Source organism: Rhagoletis zephyria, unplaced genomic scaffold (genome assembly GCF_001687245.7).
Source record: "Rhagoletis zephyria isolate East Lansing unplaced genomic scaffold, Rhagoletis_zephyria_1.1 Rzeph_scaffold_00558, whole genome shotgun sequence".
In the NCBI taxonomy this organism is placed as follows: Eukaryota; Metazoa; Arthropoda; class Insecta; order Diptera; family Tephritidae; genus Rhagoletis; species Rhagoletis zephyria.
In genome coordinates this window covers 178,633-206,425 of record NW_016157642.1, presented here as the reverse complement: position 1 = coordinate 206,425, position 27,793 = coordinate 178,633, and the positions used below count along the sequence as shown (strand labels likewise).

Sequence of the window (27,793 nt, the reverse complement as noted above, 5' to 3'; positions counted from 1 at the left end):
ACTCATCATGCCTGTGCTGGTGTATGGCGCGGAGGTATGGACAATGAAAGCATGTGATGAGGCGACTCTTCGAGTTTTCGAGAGAAAGATTCTGCGAAAGATCTACGGACCTTTACGCGTTGGTGATGGCGAATATCGCAGACGATTTAACGATGAGCTTTACAACGATATAGACATAGTGCAGCGAATTAAAATCCAGCGGCTCCGCATGTCGTTCGAATGGACAGAAACGCTCCTGCTCTGAAAATATTCAACGCGGGCCGCGATGCTGGTAACAGAGGAAGAGGAAGGCCTCCTCTGCGTTGGAAGGACCAGGTGGAGAAGGACTTGGCTTCACTTGGCATTTCCAATTGGCGTCAGTTAGCACAGAAGAGAAATGACTGGCGTGCTGTTTTGGACTCGGCCAAAATCGCTTAGGCGGTTACAGCGCCAATAAAGAAGAAGGAGATAAAACGCGTTTAATAATAGCTTTGTTTCTTAACAGATAATTATCAAAAATTATCACAAATTTCTGCTGGAAAGCGCTTCTTAACCCAAAAAACTAGCAGAAACTAGCAGCTCTCTCTCGATCATACGCTCTTTTTTTGGCTCTCCTGATAATTTCTGCTAGTAAAATTTTTACTAGCAGAAACTAGCAGCTGTCAAAACGGATAAACAAAAATTCGCGCCAAATATTTCCAATAGTCAAATACACCGATCAGCTGATTACTTGCTAGTTTTGCGTTTCTTTACTTTTTCATTATTTCACTCTCTGTGAGCGTAATTCTTTAAATTTTCTCATCTGCTAGAAAAGAAAAAGAAACAAACCCAATTTCACTACTCTTCTTCGACAAAGAAGCCTAGCAAACAAATCAAAATGGCTGAGATGGTGAATATAAAGCGTGCTACCACATGGTCGAAAATTCAAAAAGTTAAAACGATAGGATTTTCAACAATGTATTACTGTTTCATAATGATCTCGATAACAATGGGGAATAACTGGGCCGTTACACATTCAATTTTCCGCTTTCAATTTTCAATACTCACACTTTTTCACTAACACACTCTTATTTATTGCTTGAATGGTTGACTTGCTTTCAATTTTTCCCTTTCAATTGAGTTTCAATTTTGCTTTAAATTTTGATCAGCTTTTCAGCATTGGCGTGCGAATGTTGTGAAAATAAAAAAATACTAATGTTATGCATGCTAAAATGTTAATATACAATGGAATTAAAATGGAAAATGGTCTTCAGAAGCTAGTTAGTTACATTATTTTCTTGAAGACGGCTTGATAATGAAATTGCTTCTCAAATTGAATGCAGCCTACGTAATGGCTTGCAATTTTTATGATTTTTGACAACCAATGTGTGTGAGGAAATTGAAAGGCAAAACTGATTGTGTGTCGTCAGCATAAATGATTATAATAGGGGTATTCTCCAAATCTTGCAAAGCCATTGCACGTAGCACGGATTGCATGGATTGCATAACTTGCAAACACACAACAACAAAATACATGGGAAACGACATTTCCTATCGCTGCAAAATATGCAACGTCGAAACCCATGTATATATTTTGCAAAATAGCATAGCAAGATATATGCGACCCTGTGCTAGTTGTTTTGTTGTTGGAATTGCTACATATTTCTCTCATTCCTCTCATCTCGCTCACTTCATTTTTTTCTGCTGTCTCTTGTTATTGTATTTGATACATAATTTCGCTGCTTGCTACCCATGCATTCTCCCACTTTGCAATGGGGTGCTCTCGTACTCTTCGAAATTTGGGATAGTATTTTTGCATTTCGTGCAATACGTGCATCGTGCAATACTTCGAGAATACCCCTATTGTGTTTTTAAAATATGTCAAACAAAGAGCTCTGCATAAAGACATCACTGGGGCGNGCTTGAATGGTTGACTTGCTTTCAATTTTTCCCTTTCAATTGAGTTTCAATTTTGCTTTAAATTTTGATCAGCTTTTCAGCATTGGCGTGCGAATGTTGTGAAAATAAAAAAATACTAATGTTATGCATGCTAAAATGTTAATATACAATGGAATTAAAATGGAAAATGGTCTTCAGAAGCTAGTTAGTTACATTATTTTCTTGAAGACGGCTTGATAATGAAATTGCTTCTCAAATTGAATGCAGCCTACGTAATGGCTTGCAATTTTTATGATTTTTGACAACCAATGTGTGTGAGGAAATTGAAAGGCAAAACTGATTGTGTGTCGTCAGCATAAATGATTATAATAGGGGTATTCTCCAAATCTTGCAAAGCCATTGCACGTAGCACGGATTGCATGGATTGCATAACTTGCAAACACACAACAACAAAATACATGGGAAACGACATTTCCTATCGCTGCAAAATATGCAACGTCGAAACCCATGTATATATTTTGCAAAATAGCATAGCAAGATATATGCGACCCTGTGCTAGTTGTTTTGTTGTTGGAATTGCTACATATTTCTCTCATTCCTCTCATCTCGCTCACTTCATTTTTTTCTGCTGTCTCTTGTTATTGTATTTGATACATAATTTCGCTGCTTGCTACCCATGCATTCTCCCACTTTGCAATGGGGTGCTCTCGTACTCTTCGAAATTTGGGATAGTATTTTTGCATTTCGTGCAATACGTGCATCGTGCAATACTTCGAGAATACCCCTATTGTGTTTTTAAAATATGTCAAACAAAGAGCTCTGCATAAAGACATCACTGGGGCGGGCAGCCCCAGGTTTACCACACAGAAAGGGAATTCTAGTTACCTCATCCTTTCCCAAGGCTACATCACTGGGCGGTAGCCCCAGTTGGTGAACACCAAAAGAGAATTCTATTTGGTAAGGGTTATATAATCCTAAAGCGCGGCCGAAGGCCGCCCACGGAGAAAGGAATTCTACGCAAAAATACTGTGGACGCAAGTAAAAATTGTGATTTTTGGCCATTTTTCTAAGGGGTCCCTAGGGACCCATAGGGGGCCTAGGTGGTCGGGCGCTTTAAAAAAAACCATACTTCTATAAATAAATAATGATAAATTTTTTTCTTATAAAAATCAATAATTCGATAAATGAAAACTTTTATTAAAATCGATACTTCACCTGTGTCGCTTTTTTTTTATATAAAATAGTATTTCAATATAAGGTGAATACAAAAACACCCCACTTTTTTTTACTATTCTCATGATCTGGTAGCACCAATATCTGTGTTCATTCCCACCACTTCCATGTAATCAATGAAATTTTTATGGTGAATTGTGCAACTTTAAAAGTTAATAACTTTTCAAATAAAAGCCTCCACGCTCTGGGAGTTTCACTTTTAGATTCGCAAAAAGCTCCTTTATAGGGCCTTGTTGTTTTTTCAAATTTGGACCGAATTTAAGGAAAAATGAATGCATATTGGTATTTACATGTTCACTATGGTTTAATTTAACTTAATTTGTAACATAAAATTACGAAACTAACCAACTTATTGAAATATGAAAGCGAAAACTATCCCCGAAAAACCAGCTTGCTTGGTGTTGCCAATTTATTATTATAAAAAAAGGCTTTATTTAGTGATGCCAGTTGCAATAAATGTGGAAGATTTTAAGTTTTTTACAATTATGGCAATGAAATTAAATTTAGATTGCGTTTATATTTCCGGTATGTATATAAGAATGCGCCCATTCACCAGTCTATTTCCTTATGTAATTCTGTTTGTAATTACTCGATTTTTATATAACATTTCTTGTGCATATGAATATTCAAAATGGTGAGTATTTTGCCCAGAACTTTTTTCTGCGTAGGCGGCTTCCAGCCGCGCTTAGGGATCATAACCCTTACTACGCAGAATTCTCCTTTCTGTGTTGCCGAAGAAGAGTGGCAGAACTTCTTCGTGCGTAGGCGGCCTTCGGCCGCACTTAGGGATCATAACCCTTACTACGCAGAATTCTCCTTTCTGTGTTGCCGAAGAAGAGTGGCAGAACTTCTTCGTGCGTAGGCGGCCTTCGGCCGCATTTAGGGATCATAACCCTTACTACGCAGAATTCTCTTTTCTGTATTGCCGACAAAGAGTGGCAGAACTTCTTTGTGCGTAGGCGGCCTTCGGCCGCACTTAGGGATCATAACCCTTACTACGCAGAATTCTCCTTTTTGTGTTGCCGAAGAAGAGTGGCAGAACTTATTTCTGCTTAGGCGGCCTTCTGCCGCGCTGAGGGATCATAACCCTTACTACGCAGAATTCTCTTTTCTGTGTTGCCGACAAAGAGTGGCAGAACTTCTTCGTGAGTAGTTTAATTAGTCGCATTTTGTCATTTTTAACTTCCAAACCATCAAATTCAATTTTGTGATTTTTGTAAATTCAAACCAGCTGTTTTTGATCAGCTGTTTTCCTTTGGCAAAAATTTTTCCAGCAGAAACCAACAGCTTCCCCTCAAAATGAAATGTCACTTTGCTCTCTCAATTTCCCCTATTTAGCAAGTTTTTTGCGTACGCGAACGCAAAAACCTGAAAGTATTGGTTAAACATGGACAATTCACAGCTACGCGAACGCAACTAAGAGTGGCAGAACTTGTTTCTGCGTAGGCGGTAGTGATAAAAAACTATCGATGGGGTTATCGATAGTATCGATGGTTTCATTTTGCCGCCACTATCGAATTTTGCTAAACACTATCGATAGATGCTTGTTGTTCACATTGTTGGAATTGGACTATAAAAGATTCACATGCCTACATATATATGTATGTTGTGAACTCCTTTGTTTGTAAACATGTTATTCATGGTTTTTGTTATAAAATGCGTTATTGAAATACATACACGATCTCATTTTGTTTTACATAAGATTTTTTTGTGTAAACAAATAATCTTTATGGCTTTTGTAGTTACGAAATGGGTTATTTAAGAATAAGATTTCTTCCTGGCTGTTGTTGTCTTATATAGTAAAAGAAAAAACGGAGAAATTTACAGGCGATGGAATCTGTCATATCACTTGACAAATTTTTCTAGGACCATAAAAAGTGGATTGAAATTTGCAAACTTACACAATGTTGTGCCCAGTTTTACCAATCAATTTTAAATTTGTCGGGCTGTTAAAATTTAAAATGACAAAATTTTTTAGGAGATTGTGCTATTTTAAATTTTAAGTTTGATACATTTTGAAATTGGTTGGTAAAACCGGGCATGTGTTATATCTCAACATATGTAAGAAAGCTTTCGATAGTATCGATAGTATCGAATATTTTGTACTATCACTATCGAAACAATCGAATGTATACACTATCGATAGTTTTCCAACACTAGTAGGCGGTCTTCTGCCGCGCTAAAACTGGCTACACACGACGAACATCTGCGCGCACATGTGCGCCAACATGCTCGCTGTCGTTTGCCACAGACGGTGAGCGGCTCATATGTGATTTTGTCATGGTAGCGTAAAGATGATTAGCAAATGNTTTTCTAGGACCATAAAAAGTGGATTGAAATTTGCAAACTTACACAATGTTGTGCCCAGTTTTACCAATCAATTTTAAATTTGTCGGGCTGTTAAAATTTAAAATGACAAAATTTTTTAGGAGATTGTGCTATTTTAAATTTTAAGTTTGATACATTTTGAAATTGGTTGGTAAAACCGGGCATGTGTTATATCTCAACATATGTAAGAAAGCTTTCGATAGTATCGATAGTATCGAATATTTTGTACTATCACTATCGAAACAATCGAATGTATACACTATCGATAGTTTTCCAACACTAGTAGGCGGTCTTCTGCCGCGCTAAAACTGGCTACACACGACGAACATCTGCGCGCACATGTGCGCCAACATGCTCGCTGTCGTTTGCCACAGACGGTGAGCGGCTCATATGTGATTTTGTCATGGTAGCGTAAAGATGATTAGCAAATGCGCGGATGATGCAATTGCAATGCTTTTAACTTAACTTTTTTATGTATGTGTTACTTAAATTTATTTATATTTTGCTTGTATGTATGTACTTATAGTAATTTAGCCTCATTTATCAAAAATTCACTAACGAACATGGCTTGGATGCATTTATCCGCCGATGTGCACACTTCAAGCATCAACACAAAATGAGGTTGTTGTTTTTGTTTCCAATGCGATGCTCGCAAACCACGCTAAAAACGACGAACATGCACCACAAGCCGCGCATGTGCGCGCACATGTTCGTCGTGTGTAGCCACTGTAAGGGATCATAACCCTTACTACGCAGAATTCTCCTTTCTGTGTTCCCAAAGAAGAGTGGCAGAACTTATTTCTGCGTAGGCGGCCTTCTGTCGCGCTTAGACTGCGTTTATACACGAAAACTTTTGTCGCCGCAATTTTTCACATTCCCTTTTGGTGTTGCTCGTTTCATTTACACACGGCGATTTGTGTATATGCAATTGTTGTTGTCAGCTGTGAACAGCGGTTCAATTTACACAGACGAATGAGAGCACAAAGCGTGTTGCCCGAGCACGAGCAACTCGGTGCCCCTCTCCTTTCCTCGTCACGCTCTCTCCTACAAACGTCGAGTTGCGGCAACAAAAATCGCCGTTTGTAAATGAGCACTTAGTGACCATTACCCTTACTGCCATACCTAAACAAAAGCGTCAGCGTTGTCTGGCTGTCAAAAGGTTCCCATGCCCATACAATTTGTATGAAGCATACCGAAACAACGCGGCTTCAACGCTGAGCGGTTGGAAAATCCGATTTTGACAGGGCGTTAGGTATTGAAGTTGGCTGCAGAAAATGGCGAAACTGTCATTTTCGTGTTACACACAAACAAACCCATGCCTATTGTTGGTATTGTTTCTGCATTTGACGTAGCGTTGACGCTTTTGTTTAGACATTGCACTTCGGCGCTAACGCTAGGCGTCAGAAACCGCTCCGCCCAACGCTTTTGTTTAGGTATGGCAGTTACTACGCAGAATTCTCCTTTCTGTGTTGTTGTCAGTTAGTTTCGTGAGTTTGTGTTGCAAATTCAGTCAAAGTAAACCATAGTGAACATCTAAATACCAATATGCGTTCATTTGGTGTATTTATTAATGTGATTTCAGTATTAACAAAGTTGACTTGAACGAAACAGTTTTTTGCCAATAACTTTTGAACGGTTTAACAAAATCAATTTCCGCCTTCGTATTAACACTGGCAGTAATATGCATCGTTGGATACCCCTTTCGACTATTTTAGGTAAATTTTCGGTGGGCACGCTAAAGTGCACCACTGCCGTATTTTGGAAGTACCTGAAAAACGGGAAGAAAAAAAGCCCTTTAGTTGAAAAAGTACTAATTTTTATGCCTTCTCAACAGCGTCTACGCGGAAAGCTGCTCTGCGCAAAAATACTGTGGCCCCTTATCTAGTTTGGCCTAGGCAAAACTAGTTTGACCTAAGATCGGGTTTGGCCGGTAACATATGTACATATATATGGCTTGGTAGTCTCATAAATTTGTAGATAATTAAAATAATAAAATTACGCGTGATTCTATTCACACGAATATGATAATATGCTTAAAATTTTTGAGGTGATGAATACCCAGATATAACAGTATGGCTTATATAATTCCTCATATGTGCCGCATCACTAAGAAAATAATCCCTTATGAATTTGAAATGTTTCCCATATATTGTACAGGCCAAATAGAGGGATTCATTTACGTGTGATCTTTTGTCCCCCTCTTTAATATGGGCGTCTCGTGCGCATATACCAGGTTTGATAGCTGTTGGCCATACCAATAATGCCTCATACTCAGTTTTGCTAGATCAATTTGTGTTCTCGAAAAAAAAATTCACGATTCAAAAATCTGGGTATAGCGGCCAAATTCTTTCAAAATTTTGAAAATTCTTCGTTTTTTCGCCTATATTTGCTTTGTATGGTATTTTCAACAAAATAAAGGCTAAAAACGATAAATGTTCAAAATTTGGAGAACAAATTTTTTGATCGAAAAATTTTTTTTTTCGGAGAACACGAATTGATCTGGTAAATCTGAGTATGAGGCATTATTGGTATAGCCAACAGCTATCAAACCTGATATATTCGCACTATAGGTTTTTTTTGTTTTCCTCAGTGTTATATAGGGGATACTTTGAGCAATCATATAAGGAATTATACATTACCCAAGCTCATGTATATCCAAATTCATGTCATACAGCAAGCATTGACTTTTTAATGTTTTATTTATTTGTTTTTGAAATTAACGATCTATTTATAATTAATACGTTGTGTTCATTTTAGTAAATCCACTTTGATTTTTAATTGTACAAAATTATTATATACATACAGTATCGACCCAGTTTTAAAACTTCGTAGAAACCTACAAAAAATACAAGAAATTTTCACCTAAAATTCAAACTTTTTTCTCAGAAGTGTTAGAATTTTTTTGAGTACTCAGTTTTATAGCCCCTTCAATTTTAGTCTAATTATATGCAAGTTTAAAGTGGCTAAAAATTACCGCTGATTTTTTAGAATCGATATAAAAACAAATTGTGTTTATTCGTCTTCTATATAACGAAAAATGCGACTATATATCGATGGCTAAGTGGAAGAACGACCTATCTCGGCAGCCAGTTCGAAAACGCCTGATATCAGAAAACTTCAACAACGCCCTATTTCAAAATTTGGCTGAAAAATGCCTTATTTTAAAATTTGATTGAAAAATGCCCTATCTCAGCACATTTTCAATGTATTTTCATTGGATATACGACTTTTTTGAACCGAATAATAATAATAATAACATACTATACACATATCTAGTTTCAATATAAAAAAAATGTATGTACAATTATTATTATTGTGTATACATATCTAAGTCAATATATGTGATATGAATGTACATACATCTACATATCGGCGTTTGAAGTACAAAACCGTGTATCAATAAAATGCAAAACCGCGTATCAAGGTAATGCAAACCCGCGTATGCGAGGTTGCATAAATTATATTCTAGTGAGTAAAAACACTCATATCTCAAAATGGTTATCTTGTTTTAAAAAGCAATCGTATTTTTGGCTAGTATATTCAGGAAGAATGGATAAGGATTGAGCCAAGAACTTGTGTGAGTAAATCCAATTTTTAGCAGCAAATGTCACTTACGCGGTTTTGCATAATGACGACACGCGGTTTTGTACTTTAAACGACGATATGCATATTAACAGGAACGCAGCAATCTAATACACGGGTGGAGCAGGAACGCAGCACAGCAGAAGCATACAAAAAATCTGCAAATAAATGGTTTTTTAGGTTTTTAACAAACAAAAACCTGGTTTCAACTTACTTCAACGTGTTTAAAACACAACGCACACACTAATGCAAAGGCGCAACAGGAACGCAACACTGTAAAACATGGGCGGAGCAATACACAGGCGGAGCTCGAACNTTTTAGGTTTTTAACAAACAAAAACCTGGTTTCAACTTACTTCAACGTGTTTAAAACACAACGCACACACTAATGCAAAGGCGCAACAGGAACGCAACACTGTAAAACATGGGCGGAGCAATACACAGGCGGAGCTCGAACGCAGCACAGCAAAATCGTCCACAAAATCTGCGAATAAATGGTTCATTAGGTTTTGAAATAACAAAGAGCTGGTTCCAACTTGCTTAAAAATATCTGCAGGATGATGCACACAATAGGAGTGTTCGCTATGCAACTGCCAGTAAGAATTAGCCAGTATCAAAATTCAGAGAATAAGGTACCTTACTCCCCCAAAGAGAGAAACTTACTAAGTTTTGCGCGAACAGGAATTAGCAAACATTTGCAAGCTTCACTGCCAGCTGGCGTCCACGGTTGCATTTCGAGCATAATAAATTTTTTAATTATTTCAGGTGGAAACCAAAACAGGACCTATACGTTTATTTCTTCTTATTCTGACTTTCTTCAACATACGCTTCAATTTCTTTGTGGAAGTCACTGTCGGATTTCCTATATCGACAGTGGTGTCGAGTGCGTTCCGATTACGAATACAGATTTTTCAGCCGAGCACCTTTCAAATGTTTGGAATTAGTAATGTTAATTGAATAAACGAATATTTACATACTTCTTTCATTAGTAGATCGCAACAAGATTGTTCATTTTTAAATTTAACGAACTTGTTGATTCAAATTAATGTTGACAAAAATGCAACCGTGTGTCACAATCCTGCTTGCAAATTCTTACTGGCAAAAATTTTCCCATCACGAATTTGCAACTTCCCCTCCAAATGAAATGTCAAAATTGTGCTCTCTCCTTGGAAGTTTTATTGGGTTGGCTAAACGAACACGATTTCGTAACAATTGGAACCAACTTGTACAAATTTTTTGCATAGCAAACACTCCTAATCAAATTCGGCCGCAGCTGCAGTTCACCAGAGAATGCTGCAAATGGAATGGTTCATCTTAGCTCTTAACCACAATACCAGCACAGGTCGGCCAGGAAAACACTAAGGAAATGACCTAATAAATGCAAAATTATAATTTATTTGTAAAATAATTCGGCTTTATTACAATACTTACCAAATTTTACGCAATTAGAAATCAAATGTCAGCGAATAAGAACAAAACGAACAACGAAAATTGAATCAAATTAGCTTGTTTAGAATTTTTTTCTAATATTTTGGGAAATGTTCAGTGAAATTAGCAATGAAACAACACTGTTTCTCCTAAGGTAGTTCAAGATGGCGGATTAGAGCGAGAAGTTGCCAACGTATAACACCTTTCATTATTGCATCATGGTACATAACGTGCATTGCGTCGCCGTCACCGTCGCCGGCAGTTGCCAAAAAAGTTGAATCGATTTATTTGTATGAAGTAAGTTACATGTACAAAGCTTATGGAGTCGGTGACGCAAAAATTTAACTCAACTTTCAACTTTGCTTATGCATTTGCGTCAAGTGACAACTATTCTGTGTTTTGTTTACATGTTTGAACGTAAATTTTTCCATTTTGTGAAAATGTTTAGATTTATGGAGAACCGAAATTTACAAAATGACGGAGGAATACCTAATAGAAGAAGTGAAAAAGTAAAACGCTGACACGATCTGTCTCAACAGAGTGCCATGTAAATGAAGAGTTTTTCTGTAGTTGTAGCCCTTAGCGCAGAAATCTGCGGAATTTAGATTTTTCCGTGTTTTTGGTAATTATCTAGGTGGGCTTTCAACACCCAAAGTTAATCAAAATTTAGAAAATAGGGCACCATTAGACGCGTCTGGACCCTAGTAACAAGAATCCGAAAGCGGAAATTTTTTTCCCGATCAATAGTTATTAACAAAAAACGTTTTCACAATAGCACCTTTTTTATTCACTTACTAAACTCACACAAACGAACAAATTGCCCATATTTCACCATACATAAAACAATAATACTTCATTTTAGCCATATATGTCATAATATCGCAAAATATATCACTTATAACTTATATATTTTATTTATTGTAATTAAACAATTTTGGTATTGCCTCCCTCTAGCACTCCGAATGAATACAATTACTCAACGTCTACACCTACCAATTATTTGAAAAGAAAAAAAGCAAAAAATGTGTTTAATTTATAGAAATTGATACTTCGTTAGATAATGAAAATTTGTAATAAAAAATCACGCAATTTTTTACTACAAATTTTCGCCTGCGCCGCTTTATACAATACAAATCGATACTTCGATTTATAATGAATCGCGCGATTTTTTATTACAAATTTTCACCTGCGGCGCTTTTTTCAATAAAAATCGATACTTCGACATGTAATGAAAATTTGTAATAAAAAATCGCGCGATATATAATATAAAAGCAGATATAGACTGGCGCTTACACATGNTTGTGGCGTGCGCCTTGATGTTGTCACACAAAGCGGAGGGACCTACAGTTTTACGCCGACTCCGAACGGCGATTGTATTTTTATGAGAAGCTGTTTTTCATGGCAGAAATACACTCGGAGGTTTGCCATTGCCTGCCGAGGGACGACCGCTGTTAAGAAAAAACCTTTTTTCTATATTTTTTGCGATGTTGCTTTGACCAGGGTTTGAACCCAGGCGTTGCGGAGTGGAAGCTCGCACTGCTTACCACTACACCACAGCGGCCGACAGTGAAGACAAGAATGATAGAATACAAGATTGCGCCGATCAGAGAGGATTTTTGAGAATAACTTTTGTGTGACGTCACACTGGTGCAATTGCGAGAGAGAAATGCCAAAACGTGAGCAAGAATGGAAGAAGAAAAATGTTGCAAGGAAAACGTAAACAAGTTGCACCAGTGTGACGTCATGCAAACAACGATTCTGTCAAATTCGTTAAGAGAGGAATAGCGGTCCGAGATCGGCGCAACCTTTGTATTCTCTCAATCGTGGACAGTAGATACTTCGTTATGAAATGAGAATTTTAATTATTGCACATAACAGTCTGAACTCCGTGTAAACATATTCGATATAAATTCCATTCAGGTTGAGTGGCAATACCGCACATCAGCAGTTGTATTTTGCGTTGAGCACACCAAAATTTGTTTACATTATCTTATATATATATATATGTAAATGTGAATGTCTGTTTGTTTATTACCTTATAACTTCTGAACCGCGGCACGGAATCGCACGAAACTTTGCACACTTATTTGTTTTTACCCGGGAAGGTTATAGGCATAGAGAAAAATGGGCAGTACTGGAAAAGGGGTCGTGACACCTCCCATAGGCGTAAATTATTTAATCAGCTCTAACTTCGGAACCGTAAGTCACATGTACTTGAATTTTGGTATGCAAACATATCTATGGTAGATGCTTATATTAAGGTATATATAAATGAGTTTGTAAAAGGGGCGTGGCACATAACATAGGCGTGGAATTTTCAGTCAGCCATAACTTCGGAACCATAAGTTACATGAACTTGAAATATGCTATGCAGACATATCTATGGTAGGTGCTTGTAGTAAGATGTATATATAAATTAGTCTGTAAAAGGGGGCGTGGCACATCCCAAAGGCGTGGAATTTTTTATCAGCTATAACTTCGGGACCATAAGTCACATGAGCTTAAAATTTGGTATGCAGATATATCTATTATAGGTGCTTATAGTAAGGTATATATAAATGAGACTGTGAAAGGGGGCGTGGCAAATCCCAATGGCGTGGAATATTTTACCAGCGATAACTTCGGAACCATAAGTCAAATAAACATGGCATTTGGTATGCAGACATATCTATAGTAGGTGCTTATAGATATAAATATATATATAAATGGCCCCTATTATGAGATGCATTCGATCTTCGACCGTGGTCGAAAGTGCTGATCGAACGAATTTTCATTTGGTATTATGGCGCTCATTCAATGAAGAATAGCGCTATTGTGAATTTCGCTCGTTTAGGTTGTTTACAATAGTATATTTTTCACTGCTGAGAAGGTTTGTTTACAAATCGAGCAAACTAAATAGTGTGCTTATAAATATGTACATATGTAAATTTGTGCAAAATTTTGTTCTCAGAGATCGTGCCAACAGCGTATTGGGATTTTCTTTCATAAGTAAAACCAGACTTTCGAGCTTGTGTTTAGTATTCACGACGTTAGAACTCCATGAAATTAATGAAAATTGTTTAAAATTAGTGTCTAGCCGCCAAAAAGTAAGAAAACAAAAGCAAAATCGTACATTTTTAACAATTTTCTAACACTTTGATACACCAACGAAAGCAAAATTCTGTTCGACAGAAATTCGATACTCAACGAAAATTTCGACACGCTTGCATGGCTCATAATACGAATTTCACTTTCGAACTTCGATCTTCGATAGCCAGCGAAGATCGAAAATCGATTGCAACTCATAATAAGGGCCAACGAGTTTTAAAAGGGGCGTAGCACTTAACATAGGCGTAGAATTTTTATCAGCCATAGCTTCGGAACCACAAGTCACATGACCCTTTTAATTCCTTCTCACGTGGGGTGAAACCCACGGGTTAGAGCTAGTAATGAATAGAATATATAAGTTTTTAGTGATATATTTAGCGATATCAGTCAACGACTAGCTATCAACCGGTGCGGACATGTAAGCAAGTGCCATTGCCAGTGCGAATAAATAATACAAATACCAATCCTTCACAGTGTTCACTCTTCCTTTTTGTTACACTTTCGTAGTAATAAATAACAAACAAGTGCATCGTACTATACAAAAAACCGCTACATTCACATATATACACACATAAAATGCGACCATCACCTGAACCACCAACAGTAACCAACTAACCAAACCAACCAATTAGCAAAACTTTCCCCGTTTAAAATAAAAAAGGGTATTGATGCGATATCAACCTAAATAGATAGCATCAAACAACTAAATGACAGTCCGTAAACCTAGCTGACCCAAGTCGCCAAAAATCAATAAAAATTATAAAGGAATTAGGTGTCTTTTAGGGGTTAATTAGGGCCTCCAAAATTAATTTAGCTGTTCCATTGGTTTCCGATAAATTCACAAAAATGTGTTTTTCAGCTACGTAAGCGCTGTTAACCTAGCTGAACAATGTTTAAATTTTTGTTTTAAATTTTCGAAATACATATATGCAGGAATTAGGTGTCTTTTAGGTGTTCTTCAACGCCACTAAAACGAATTTAGTAGCTCCATTGGTTTCCGAGAAATTCGCAAAAATGTGTTTTCAGCTACCTTAGCGCTGTTAACCTAGCTGAACAATGTTTAAATTTTTGTTTTAAATTTTCAAAATACATATATGCATGAATTAAGTGTCTTTTAGGTGTTCTTCAAAGCCACTAAAACTAATTTAGTAGCTCCATTGGTTTCCGAGAAATTCGCAAAAATTTGTTTTTCAGCTAGCTAAGCGCTGTTAACCTATCTGAACAATGTTTAAGTTTAGGTTTCTTCAACGCCACTAAAACTAATTTAGTAGCTCCATTGGTTTCCGAGAAATTCGCAAAAATTTGTTTTTCAGCTAGCTAAGCGCTGTTAACCTATCTGAACAATGTTTAAGTTTAGGTTTCTTCAACGCCACTAAAACTAATTTAGTAGCTCCATTGGTTTCCGAGAAATTCGCAAAAATTTGTTTTTCAGCTAGCTAAGCGCTGTTAACCTATCTGAACAATGTTTAAGTTTAGGTTTCTTCAACGCCACTAAAACTAATTTAGTAGCTCCATTGGTTTCCGAGAAATTCGCAAAAATTTGTTTTTCAGCTAGCTAAGCGCTGTTAACCTATCTGAACAATGTTTAAGTTTAGGTTTCTTCAACGCCACTAAAACTAATTTAGTAGCTCCATTGGTTTCCGAGAAATTCGCAAAAATGTGTATTTTCAGCTACCTTAGCGCTGTTAACCTAGCTGAACAATGTTTAAATTTTTGTTTTAAGTTTTCGAAATACATATATGCATGAATTAGGTGTCTTTTAGGTGTTCTTCAACGCCACTAAAACTAATTTAGTAGCTCCATTTGTTTCCGAGAAATTCGCAAAAATTTGGTTTTCAGCTAGCTAAGCGCTGTTAACCTATCTGAACAATGTTTAAATTTTTGTTTTGAATTTTCGAAATACATATATGCATGAATTAGGTGTCTTTTAGGTGTTCTTCAACGCCACTTAAACTAATTTAGTAGCTCCATTGGTTTCCGAGAAATTCGAAAAAATTAGTTTTTCAGCTAGCTAAGCGCTGTTAACCTATCTGAACAATGTTTAAATTTTTGTTTTATACTTTCGAAATACATATATGCAGGAATTGGGTGTCTTTTAGGTGTTCTTCAACGCCACTAAAACTAATTTAGTAGCTCCATTGGTTTCCGAGAAATTCACAAATAGGTTTACGTAAACCTAGCTATCCCATCTTTAAATTTAGGTTTTTAATTTTCCAAAGATATGCTGGAATTAGGAGTCTTTAAGATGTTCTTCAACACCACTAAAACTAATTTAGTAGCACCGTTGGTTTTCGAGAAATTCGCCGAAATGTGGTTTTCAGCTAGCTTAGCGCTGTTAACCTAGCTGAACAATCTTAAAATTTAGGTTTTAAATTTTCCAGATATATGCTAGAGTGAGGTGTCTTTTAGGTGTTCTTCAACGCCATTAAAACTAATTTAGTAGCTCCATTGGTTTCCGAGAAATTCGCAAAAATGTGTGTTTTCAGCTAGCTTAGCGCTGGTAACCTAGCTGAACAATCTTAAAATTTAGGTTTTAAATTTTCCAAATATATGCTAGAATTAGGTGTCTTTTAGGTGTTCTTCAACGCCATTAAAACTAATTTAGTAGCTCCATTGGTTTCCGAGAAATTCCCAAAAATGTGTGGGTCAGCTAGGTTTACGTAAACCTAGCTGAGCCATCTTTAAATTTAGGGTTTAAATTTTCCAAATATATGCTGGAATTAGGTGTCTTTTAGGTGTTTTTCAACGCCACGAAAACTAATTTATTAGCTCCATTGCTTTTCGACAAATTCGCAAAAATGTGTTTTTCAGCTAGCTTGGCGCTGTTAACCTAGCTGAACAATCTTTAAATTTTTGTTCTTTTTTTGTGTCTTTTAGGTGTTCTTCAACGCCACTAAAACTAGTTTAGTAGCTCGATTGGTTTACGAAAAATTCGCAAAAATCTTTAAATATAAGTTTTAAATTTTCCAAATACATGCTGGAACTAGGTGTTTTTAGCTGTTCTTCAACGCCACTAAAACTAATTTAGTAGCTCCATTGCTTTTCGAGAAATTCGGAAAAATGTGTTTTTCAGTTTAGCGCTGTTAATTCGCAAAAATGTTTACGTAAACCTAGCTGACCAATCATTAAATTTAGGTATTAAATTTTCCAAATATGTATATGCTGGATTTAGGTGTCTTTTAGGTGTTCTTCAACGCCATTAAAACTAATTTAGTACCTCCATTGGTTTTTGAGAAATTCGCAAAAATTTGTTTTTCGGCTAGCTAAGCCCTGTTAACCTAGCTGAACAATGTTTAAATTTTTGTTTTAAATTTTCGAAACACATATATGCGGGAATTAGGTGTCTTTTAGGTGTTCTTCAACGCCACTAAAACTAATTTAGTTGCTCTATTGGTTTCCGAGAAATTCGCAAAAATGTATTGGTCAGCTAGCTTTGATAGTTAGTTATCCATCCCACTTAAAAAACTTTTACCGAGGTGACACAATAAATACACATACCAAATTTCATTTATTACAAAATCATTTATTTTTAATTATTTCTTATTGAAATGTCAAATAATTTTTATTTTCAACACAAAAAAGTGAACAAAGGACGATTTCGAAACGGCAAGCGCCTTACAATGTTGAACGCTTTGATTCATGTAGCGCTAAGCTAGCTGAAAAACACATTTTTGCAAATTTCTCGGAAACCAATGGAGTTACTAAATTAGTTTTACTGGCGTTGAAGAACACCTAAAATAGACCTAGTTCCAGCAAATATTTGGAAAATTTAAAACCTAAATTTAAGGATTTTTCCGAAATTCTCGGAAACCAATGGAGCTACTAAATTAGATTTAGTGGCGTTGAAGAAAACCTAAAAGACACCTAATTCCAGCATATATTTGGAAAATTTAAAACCTAAATTTAAAGATGGGTCAGCTAGGTTTACGTAAACATTTTTGCGAATTTCTAGGAATGGAGCTACTAAATTAGTTTTAGTGGCGTTGAAGAACACCTAAAAGACACCTAATTCCAGCATATATTTGGAAAATTTAAAACCTAAATTTAAAGATGGGTCAGCTAGGTTTACGTAAACATTTTTGCGAATTTCTAGGAATGGAGCTACTAAATTAGTTTTTGTGGCGTTGCAGAATACCTAAAATACACCTAATTCCAGCATATATTTGGAAAATTTAAAACCTAAAATTAAAGATGGGTCAGCTAGGTTTACGTAAACCTAGATGATTCACACATTTTTGCGAAATTCTCGGAAACTAATGGAGCTACTAAATTAGTTTTAGTGGCGTTGAAGAACACCTAAAAGACACCTAATTCCTGCATATATGTATCTCGAAAATTAAAAAAAAAAAATTTAAGATTGTTCAGCTAGCTTAACAGCGCTGAGCTAGCTGAAAAACACATTTTTGCGAATTTCTCGGAAACCAATGGAGCTACTAAATTAGTTTTTGTGGCGTTGCAGAATACCTAAAATACACCTAATTCCAGCATATATTTGGAAAATTTAAAACCTAAAATTAAAGATGGGTCAGCTAGGTTTACGTAAACCTAGATGATTCACACATTTTTGCGAAATTCTCGGAAACTAATGGAGCTACTAAATTAGTTTTAGTGGCGTTGAAGAACACCTCAAAGACACCTAATTCCTGCATATATGAATTTCGAAAATTTAAAACAAAAATTTAAAGATTGTTCAGCTTGGTTAACAGCTGAAAACACATTTTTGCGAATTTCTCGGAAACCAATAGAGCCACTAAATTAGTTTTTGTGGCGTTGAAGAACACCTAAAAGACACCTAATTCCTGCATATATGAATTTCGAAAATTTAAAACAAAAATTTAAAGATTGTTCAGCTTGGTTAACAGCTGAAAACACATTTTTGCGAATTTCTCGGAAACCAATAGAGCCACTAAATTAGTTTTTGTGGCGTTGAAGAACACCTAAAAGACACCTAATTCCGACATATATTTGGAAAATTTAAAACCTAAATTTAAAGATTTTTGCGAATTTCTCGGAAACCAATGAAACACCTAAATTAATTTTGAAAACAAAAACTATCAAACGTGTGCCCTATTACGGTCAAGTTGCAAGAAAACCTTAACACGGTAAAAGGTATGATTTATGCCCCATGCCTCAACTTCGTAAAAGACGAAGAGATCATTGAAGAATTAAAAAGGCCGGGAGTAAAAGGCATTTACAAATTCACTCGTACACTCGATGGTAAAACAATGCCCACTGGAGAAATGGCAAGCAATTTCGACTTATACCATCTTCCAAAAACTGGACGTAGCATGATACAAGGTCAAAGTTTCCCCTTATTACCCAAACCCGATGCGTTGCAAGAATTGCCAACTTCTTGGCCACACAAAAAACCGATGCACTAACCCTAGCACATGCGATGGATGCAACTTACCACCCCATTCCCCAACAGAATGTACACGTAAACAGTGCGCTAACTGTGGCGAAGATCACTTCTCTTCGGACAGAGACTGCAGTAGATATAAGCAAACCAAAGAAATCTTAAAAGCCCGCCGCAAATATAGCGAACGTTTAAATCGTACAAAACCTCAAGAACCTCAAGCAGTGTTTGTACACTATTCCAACTTCTGCCGATCAGCCACTTACAAATCAAATACGCCAACAACAAGAATTTCAAACGATCTGCTTCACCAACAAAAACCAACACGACCAAAATACCAGTTATCTCCTCGATCTTGCTCTGGAGTCCGTTACAGTTAAATTGTAGCACCTTTGTGTGCCTTGGGACCGATTGTGATGTGTGGTGTTAAAGAGTTGTGTTGCCTGCCGGCCTTGTGGTGGTGGTTGGCGGCGTCGCGGGGGAGGGATGCGACTGGGCAGCACAGCAGGGGTCCACATAATCACTCACACACAGGAGTTGCACTTGACTGATGTCACGATACGGTATATTCTGGACTGACAAACAGAGAAGATTGTCGGATGGACTAGGAGGTGCCGGCGGCGGCGTGTAGGTGCTATTGTGTTTGTTTGTGTGTCTATTGCTGTGTTGTGTTGGGGTGTGGGTGTGTTGATTGTGTGCTGCCCAGGCGGATGGTGGTTTGCCGTGGAGGCGGTCCGGTTCGCACAGCATGGGGCCATGAACGACGTGGTCCATTGCCGGTGCGTACGTAGGTCCGAGCAGTTACGGAGGTGACTCCACCCGTCACAGGCATTGCACCTGACCGAGGTGGAGTTTGTATGCAGTCGTCTCTGGCATACGCAGCAGGTGTAAATTTCTGGCCCTGGGTTAGACTCTATTCCAGCCCTGAGCAGAAGGGTACGGAGAAGATGTAGCCCTAGAATCGAGCAAAGTTTGATGGATTTCGCCGACCTAAACGGGGTTAGATCGCCGAAACAACAGCTCTTAGTCGGGTAAAACCCGAGTCATTCCGGTACGTAGAACCGGCTGTCGTGGGAATGACTTACTTAAGCAGAATCAACGAGGATGTGCCCAACCAATGACCGGCATGTGGAGAGTCGCCACATGACTCATACCACCTCTTCACATGCCCTGAGAACCCCACTCAGCTGACGCACCTGTCCCTATGGACAGCCCTTGTGGAAGTCGCACACTTCCTGGGCCTCCCCCTAGCTGAAATTGACGACAACGTTGATGGATGAACCGACCCGAACGGGCTACAACAACAACAACAACAACCAAAATACCAAAAACTCACGTCTCTAAACAAAAGCACAACCGACAACGTCACCGCTCGTCAAAAGACAACTACCCTAGTTACTAACAATATGAACAAAAATGCAAACAACATCATTAAGAAAACAACAACGAACCCCTCACTTGAATGGATACTACCAAACTTAGCAAAGCACCAATCAACACACAAACCAATACTAGCGCACTCCACTCAGCAATATAACTCAGCAACTGCTATCAGCAGACAAATATTTTATGTCTGTATCAGACTCCGAAGAAGAGCCTAAATTATAGACAACTAAGACTATGTTCGAACAGGCACCTTATTGGCAATTAAGAACCTTTTCACCAATTTAGGCCTTAATTGTCACACAATTTATCATACGAAAATTCAAATTATTAATTGCCAATTAATAATTAATTGGCAATCAATTTGTGTCAGATTCTCTATGCAACCCTGCTAGATATGTTCAATTTTGACTTGGAGGTATGTTTATTGAACAAAGAGCAATCAGCTGTTTTTTTTCTGGTCCTCTTTTACAGCTGATATTCCATCTTCTTCTTCTTACTTATTGGCGCTGTAACCGCCTAAGCGATTTTGGCCGAGTCCAAAACAGCACGCCAGTCATTTCTCTTCTGTGCTAACTGACGCCAATTGGAAATGCCAAGTGAAGCCAAGTCCTTCTCCACCTGGTCTTTCCAACGCAGAGGAGGCCTTCCTCTTCCTCTGTTACCAGCATTGCGGCCCGCGTAGAATATTATCAGAGCAGGAGCGTTTCTGTCCATTCGAACGACATGGCCAAGCCAGTGGAGCCTCTGAATTTTAATTCGCTGCACTATGTTTATATCGTTCTTTATAAAATTCAATCAAACAATCAAAAAATAAAAAATAAATATGGATTTAGGTATCAGCCTCATAATTCTTCAACGGAATATACAGGGGTTTCTAAACAATAAGTTTGGACTAGAGTGACATTATTATATTACAAGAAACTCACATAATAGAAAAAAATAAGTGCGCCTGGGCCGCACTGGAGAAGTGAAACTTACGTCACATATATATTTTGTCTCATAACCAATATACGTACATACATACATGTATGTACATGCCTACATACATCTGCTTTTGCTTAAGGTTATATTTTTTGTATTTTTTTCTATCTACATCCCTACAGCTACCCCTGTTCGTTCTAATTACATTTATGTTATTCTGTTTTTCTTTATCACTATTTTTATATTTTTACTCTATCGATAACAAAAACGATAGTAACATCCAACAAAATATCGATAACAAAACCGATAAAAATATCGATAACAAAATGGATTACAAATTCGATATAAATTTCGATAGCGAAGTCGATAATAATTTTGGTAGCCAAATCGATTAGAAAATCGATAAAAATATCGATAACGAAATCCCTGAATAATCTAACACCAAATCGATTAGAAAATCGATAAAAATATCGATTATAAACTCGATAAAAATGTCAATAACTAGCTCAATAAAAGTACCGATAATAAAATCGATAAATTATCGATAACAAAAATGATAACAAAATCTATAAATAATCGATAAAAAAGATAACAAAATCGATAAAATAGCAATAACAAAATCGATCCCAAATGCGACAAACATTTCGATAGCAAAATCAATAAATAGTCGATTAGAAAATCGATAAAAATATCGATAACAAAATTTATAAATAATCGATAACAAAATCGATAAACAATCGATAACAAAATCGGTAAAAATATTGATTATTATAACTATAAGTTCTGAAAATATCGAAAGCAAAATCGATTACAATATCGATAAAAATTTCGATAACATCGATAAAACTATCGACAACGAAACCGATAAAATATCGGTTATTATATCGATAAGTCCTGAGAATCCCGAAAATCTCTAAAATCCCAAAATAGGTCCCAGATTGAGTCTGCGTCTCTATCTATATCCTCTTCTCTATAATTACCTTTATTTTAATCTTTCTTCCTCTATCTTCGTCTTTACTTTAATCGGTATCCTCATCCTCATCTTTTTCTTTATATTTATCTATGTTTTTACTTTTATTTTTATTATTTTCTTCATCTACATCCCAACAAACATTTGGAGTCATAAATGAGTCTTAAAGGAGTCCTATTTCGGAGCATTTACGCTCATAATGAGCTCATTTAAGAGTCCGGAATGAGGGTGTTTCCCTTCCTGCAAAGGTCGGCATATATGAGCTTAAATTCATACATCAAATGAGCGTCAATATGAGCCATATTTGACTCTTACTGTTATTATATACGGCTCATTTCGGACTCTTACTCAAGACTCTTTTATGACTCTTATTGCAACTTTACCTAACTTTGCAAATTTATTACTGTGATATTCTTCGATATCGTTTCTTGTATAGCAAATAAAACACGTCGTCGTCGTATAAGTGCCCAACCGGAAGAGAGTATTTATTATTCTTTTATTTCTTATTGACATTAGTTAGGGCGTTGCCAGATAGACATACCCTAGGAATAAAACCTAATGATCTGTTTACATAGTTTAAGTTATAGTTCAAGTTAACACTACGTTTACACACGAGTAAATACATATATCACAATACCCCCCTCTTAGTTTTCATTGTATACATATTTACCTATTTTTATAAAAAGAATTTAGTTACTGTAATAAGTTACTTCAATATTTTATTTTCTTGGTCTTAAATTATAGGGAGCTGTAGGCCTTGAGTTACCCGATGCTAGGGTGTCTTCATTACAATTAGTGTCGTCGGTCATACTACTATTTGTATTCGCTAAAACCGCTTTGTTTTCATCACTTAAACTAGTTAAGGGTGTTAGCGGATCATCTAATAGTGTGTTCCGCGATTCTTTTTGGCTTAAAATAATTTGATTTGCATGTCTTTTCCAAGATTTATTATGGTCTGTTTTAACAATATATGTTTGCTTTCCGATCCTTTTGGAAATCACAGCTTTTGTCCATGTTACTTTTCCGGGGACGGAATAATCTTTAACTATCACCGCATCGTGAACGTTAAAATTATTGTTTTTTCCTCCTTTATAATGCTTTTTCTGTTCATTTTGCTTATTATTAACAAAAGCTGTGATTTCACTATTGCTTAAGTTAACAACATTTCGTTTATCATTAAGTAAGTCTAACCTACATCGTAATTGTCTTCTATTAAATAAGATATAAGCTGGAGAGACGCCCGTACTTGAATGTACGGTGTTTCGATAATCCAATAAAAAATTATTAAGAACCTTGTTGAAGTCAGACAATGGTATGTTGAATAAATTTCGCTTCAGTGCAGATTTAACTGTCTTGACTGCATTTTCCGCCTGTCCGTTTGTGGGTGGATGTCCCACTGGAGACGTAACGTGTTTAATGCCGTTTTGCTTTAAAAAATTGGTGAACTCGCTCGATATAAAAGACGTGCCATTGTCCGAAACTACACATTTCGGTAACCCAAAACGTGCGAACATTTCTCTTAACACTGATGTAACAGCACGACTGGTTATATTTGTTCCCATATCTACACATTCCACCCATTTGCTCGTGCTATCCACAATGATTAAGCACCAGCGGTTTTTGAACGGTCCAAAAAAATCTATATGAATTCGCGACCAGACTTCCTCGGAACGCTTCCAGGGCAGAAGTTCTTGTTTTGGTGGATCCGGGCGGTTAAGTAAACATGGCTCACAACTTTTTACTACCCTCTCTAAATCGTTGCCCTGTGTCGGCCACCAACAACACTCTCTGGCCATGCATTTCATTTTAACAATTCCCAAGTGTGTCGCATGCAAAAATTCTACAACTTTAGCTTGCAAGGCCTTTGGGACTATAACCCTAAAACCCCAAAATAAACAACCCGATTCCTCGCATAATTCCAACCTTTTCCTAAAGTACGGCAACAAGTCTGGATAATTACATTTTTCTGGCCACCCGTCTTGTTGAAATTGCCTTACCCGTTGTAGAACCTCATCGTTTTCTGTTTCTGTTTTAATGATTTCTAGGTTAATCAAATCGTTTCGTTCGACAAGCTGCTGAACATAGTTTAAATAGATACCCTCCAGAAAAATCATTTGATCCTCACTACTGCCGTTTGGATATCTCGAAAAATAATCCGCTATGTTGCTTTTGGACTTAACGTATTCAATGTCGAAGCGATAACCTGATAACATAAGAGCAATACGTTGCAATCTATTCGACGCCATTTCCGGTATTCCTTTTTTTGGACTAAAAATGTATTGTAAAGGCTTATTGTCTGTGACCAAAGTGAACTGCCGCCCAAAAATATACTGATGAAACTTTTTTACCCCAAACAGTATCGCTACCGCCTCTCTGTCAAGTTGCGAATACCTTTTTTCCGTATCCGACAGTGTCCTTGAAGCAAACTCAATTGGTTTTTCAGTTCCAGTTGCATCCACTTGCGTTAAAACCGCCCCTACTCCGACCGGACTTGCATCTACAGTTAACTTTATCTTATTTTCTGGGTTAAAATGTGCTAAACATTCATCAGATGCCAATAAGCATTTAAGTTTCGAAATTGATTCCGCACATTCTTTCGACCATTCGAATTTTTTATTCGCTTGCAACAACTGATAGAGTGGGTAAAGCAATGTCGATAAATTAGGTAAAAATCGTCTATAAAAGTTTATCACCCCCAACAACGCTTGCAGTTCTTTTACATTTGATGGCTCCTTAATACTACGAATGTCTTTTACTTTGTCCGGATCCATATGTAAGCCATCTTTGTTAATAATATGCCCTAAATATTTTATTTCATCTACAAAAAATTCACATTTCTTTTTGGACAACCTAAAACCCGCATCACTTAATAAAGTTAACACGGCTTCTAACCTTTGCGTGAGTAACTTCTCGCACGATGCTGTTATGAGTATATCATCGAGGAATACTACTACCCCATCGATGCCCATTAACAGCGTGTCCATAACTCTTTGAAAAATTGCGGGCGCCGATGCCAAACCATATATAAGCCTTGTATACTGAAAAAGGCCCTTTGATGTAGAAATTGTTGTGAGTTTACGCGATTGCTCATCCAACTCGATTTGCTGATAAGCTGTACTTAAATCTAGTTTCACAAACTTTACCCCGCCATGCATCTTTGCAAAGATTTCTTCAATTCTTGGTAAAGGATACTTTTCAATATGTAGATGTGGGTTTAAGGTCACCTTAAAATCACCACATATGCGTATTCCGCCATCTTTCTTTTGAACGGGAACAATCGGCGTCCCCCATTCACAATAGTCCACCGGCTGTAAAACTTTCAATGCTACTAAATTGTCTATTTCTTTTTCAACTTTTTCTTTAATAGCTAAAGGTAAAGGTCGCGGCCTAAAAAATTTTGGTTCTGTTCCCTCCTTTACATGTAAGTGTGCTTTAGTCCTTTTGAATAACCCCAACGACCCATCGAACATTTTAACAAATTTTTGTAAGACCCGGTTGTCACCTTGAATTTGTTTAGCAAAATTTAAATTGGAAAATTCAATATGGAAACGATTCAAGAACTTCCGACCCAGCAGTGGAGGGCCTCCCGATTTAATTACCAAAAATGAAATATTCTTATGTTGCTCTTTGAAACGTATATTCACATCAAACACCCCCAGCGGAATAATGCTACCACCATTGTATGCCCTCAACAAGGTTGTTATCTCTCGCAACTTATACTTGCTAAAGTGAGTTTTGTAAGTTTCCTCTGCCATGACATTGTTTTCTGAACCTGTGTCTAGCTGCATATCAAATGCTTTGCCATCAACAAAAATATTTACAGTAATCGGTTTATCTTTAGAACTATTAATTGAAAATAAGCTTAACTCACTTGAATTATTTAAAAAATTAAACCCATCTTTTTTATCCTTACACATTTTTTTTAAGTGTCCTCTTTTTTTACAATTATTGCATTTATAATTCTTAAACTTACATTCGTTTCTGCTGTGGTTAGTGTAACCGCATACTTCGCATTGTTGCTCTCTCTGTTTCCGATACCCTTGATGTGACATCTGCTTAACATTCTGCTGCCTATTTCGCTCGCCTTGCGACTTCTGGTTCTTTTTTAAGAAGTTCAGCTCTTCCTGCTTTATTTGTACGCTGTCGCCTTGCTGTTGTTTAATATATTCCGCTGTGTTTGCTATCTCCACCACCTTGTCGAAACTTGCTGCAATGTTTTCCAAAAAAATTTTGTCTCTGGCTGGACCCTTTTCCAGACCCATAACAAATTTGTCTCGCAGCACCATATTGAGGCTATCACCAAATTCACATTTTACTGCTAACGCTCTTACTCTAGCTGCCCAATCATTTACGGATTCTGTTGAAGCTTTTGTAGCGTTATAAAATTTGTAACGCTCCACAAACGCAGATGTTGTTGGCCGAAAATGGTTTCGCAATCTATCGAGGCAACTGTCCAAGGTAGTGTTAGCGTTTTCCAGCACTTCCGGACGTATTAAATTGTCCAGCAAGGTATACGCACTTTCGGATAACGACGTTAACAAAATCGCCTTCTTCTTATTTTCTTCCGTGATGCCACTAGCAATGAAGAATTGCAATAATTGCTTTTCGAACACGAACCATGAGTTTTTTTCGTGGTCAAAATATGGAGCCTTAAAATTACACGGTGTTGAGTTACTGGTCGCCATATCACAAAGATATTGTTTTCACCAGTTGCCAAATCACTTGCTTCCCGTTTAAAAATTGATACAATAGTTTTTACTTCGTCGCCACTGTGATATTCTTCGATATCGTTTCTTGTATAGCAAATAAAACACGTCGTCGTCGTATAAGTGCCCAACCGGAAGAGAGTATTTATTATTCTTTTATTTCTTATTGACATTAGTTAGGGCGTTGCCAGATAGACATACCCTAGGAATAAAACCTAATGATCTGTTTACATAGTTTAAGTTATAGTTCAAGTTAACACTACGTTTACTCACGAGTAAATACATATATCACAATTACAACTTTACCTAATTAAAAGCTCTAAAAAAGTTATTTTCAATAAACAGCTTTATTATCTACATATGTGCTTGCTGTGTGTTGTATAATACTATATGTATGTATACTAATGCGCACGTTGCTATTAATGAATTTATAGTTTGATTTGTTTTGCTTTATAGTTAACACGGTCCCGTGCAGTTTGAAACCATTTTGTTGTAAATTTCTTAAAATCCGCTTTGTTAGAAAATTTTCTGCAATAGGCTTCTATAAAGATATAATACAAAATACCTAAATTAAAACAACAACACATCATTTCTGAAGAGAAATACCTTTAAACGCAGCAGTTATGGCTAAATTTTAAAGCGAAATTTTATTATCAACATTTTTCCATGTTTGGCAAGCAACTTCATCGATGACTAAACGTTTCCAAACAGCTCTCACAAATTTTCCGCACTCGGGGATGCCAATCAAAAAGATTTCGGTTCAGAAAAGTCTAATTTCATATGCCTATGTTGACAAAAAATTTATAACAAAATTTTCGATACAAATTGCAAATATTTAATGTTTTTTTATTTCCACAAAGTGCCGGCTCATGATTTGGTTCATATATGTGGCCTATATGAGTTGAAAATATTTTGTTATTTTGATACTCATATTTCTTA

The 27,793-nt window shown here is 36.7% G+C and overlaps 1 protein-coding gene and 1 long non-coding RNA gene across 2 annotated transcripts in view; both read left to right on the top strand.

Moving 5' to 3' along the window:
- Positions 1 to 27,793, top strand: part of LOC108360343 (uncharacterized) — a 164,416-nt gene that overhangs the window by 27,117 nt on the left and 109,506 nt on the right. The window lies entirely within an intron of this gene.
- Positions 10,123 to 26,451, top strand: LOC108360348 (uncharacterized). The gene is made up of 3 exons (XR_001847094.1): positions 10,123 to 10,649; positions 20,956 to 20,959; positions 26,441 to 26,451. It is a non-coding gene; the product is annotated as an uncharacterized LOC108360348 (long non-coding RNA).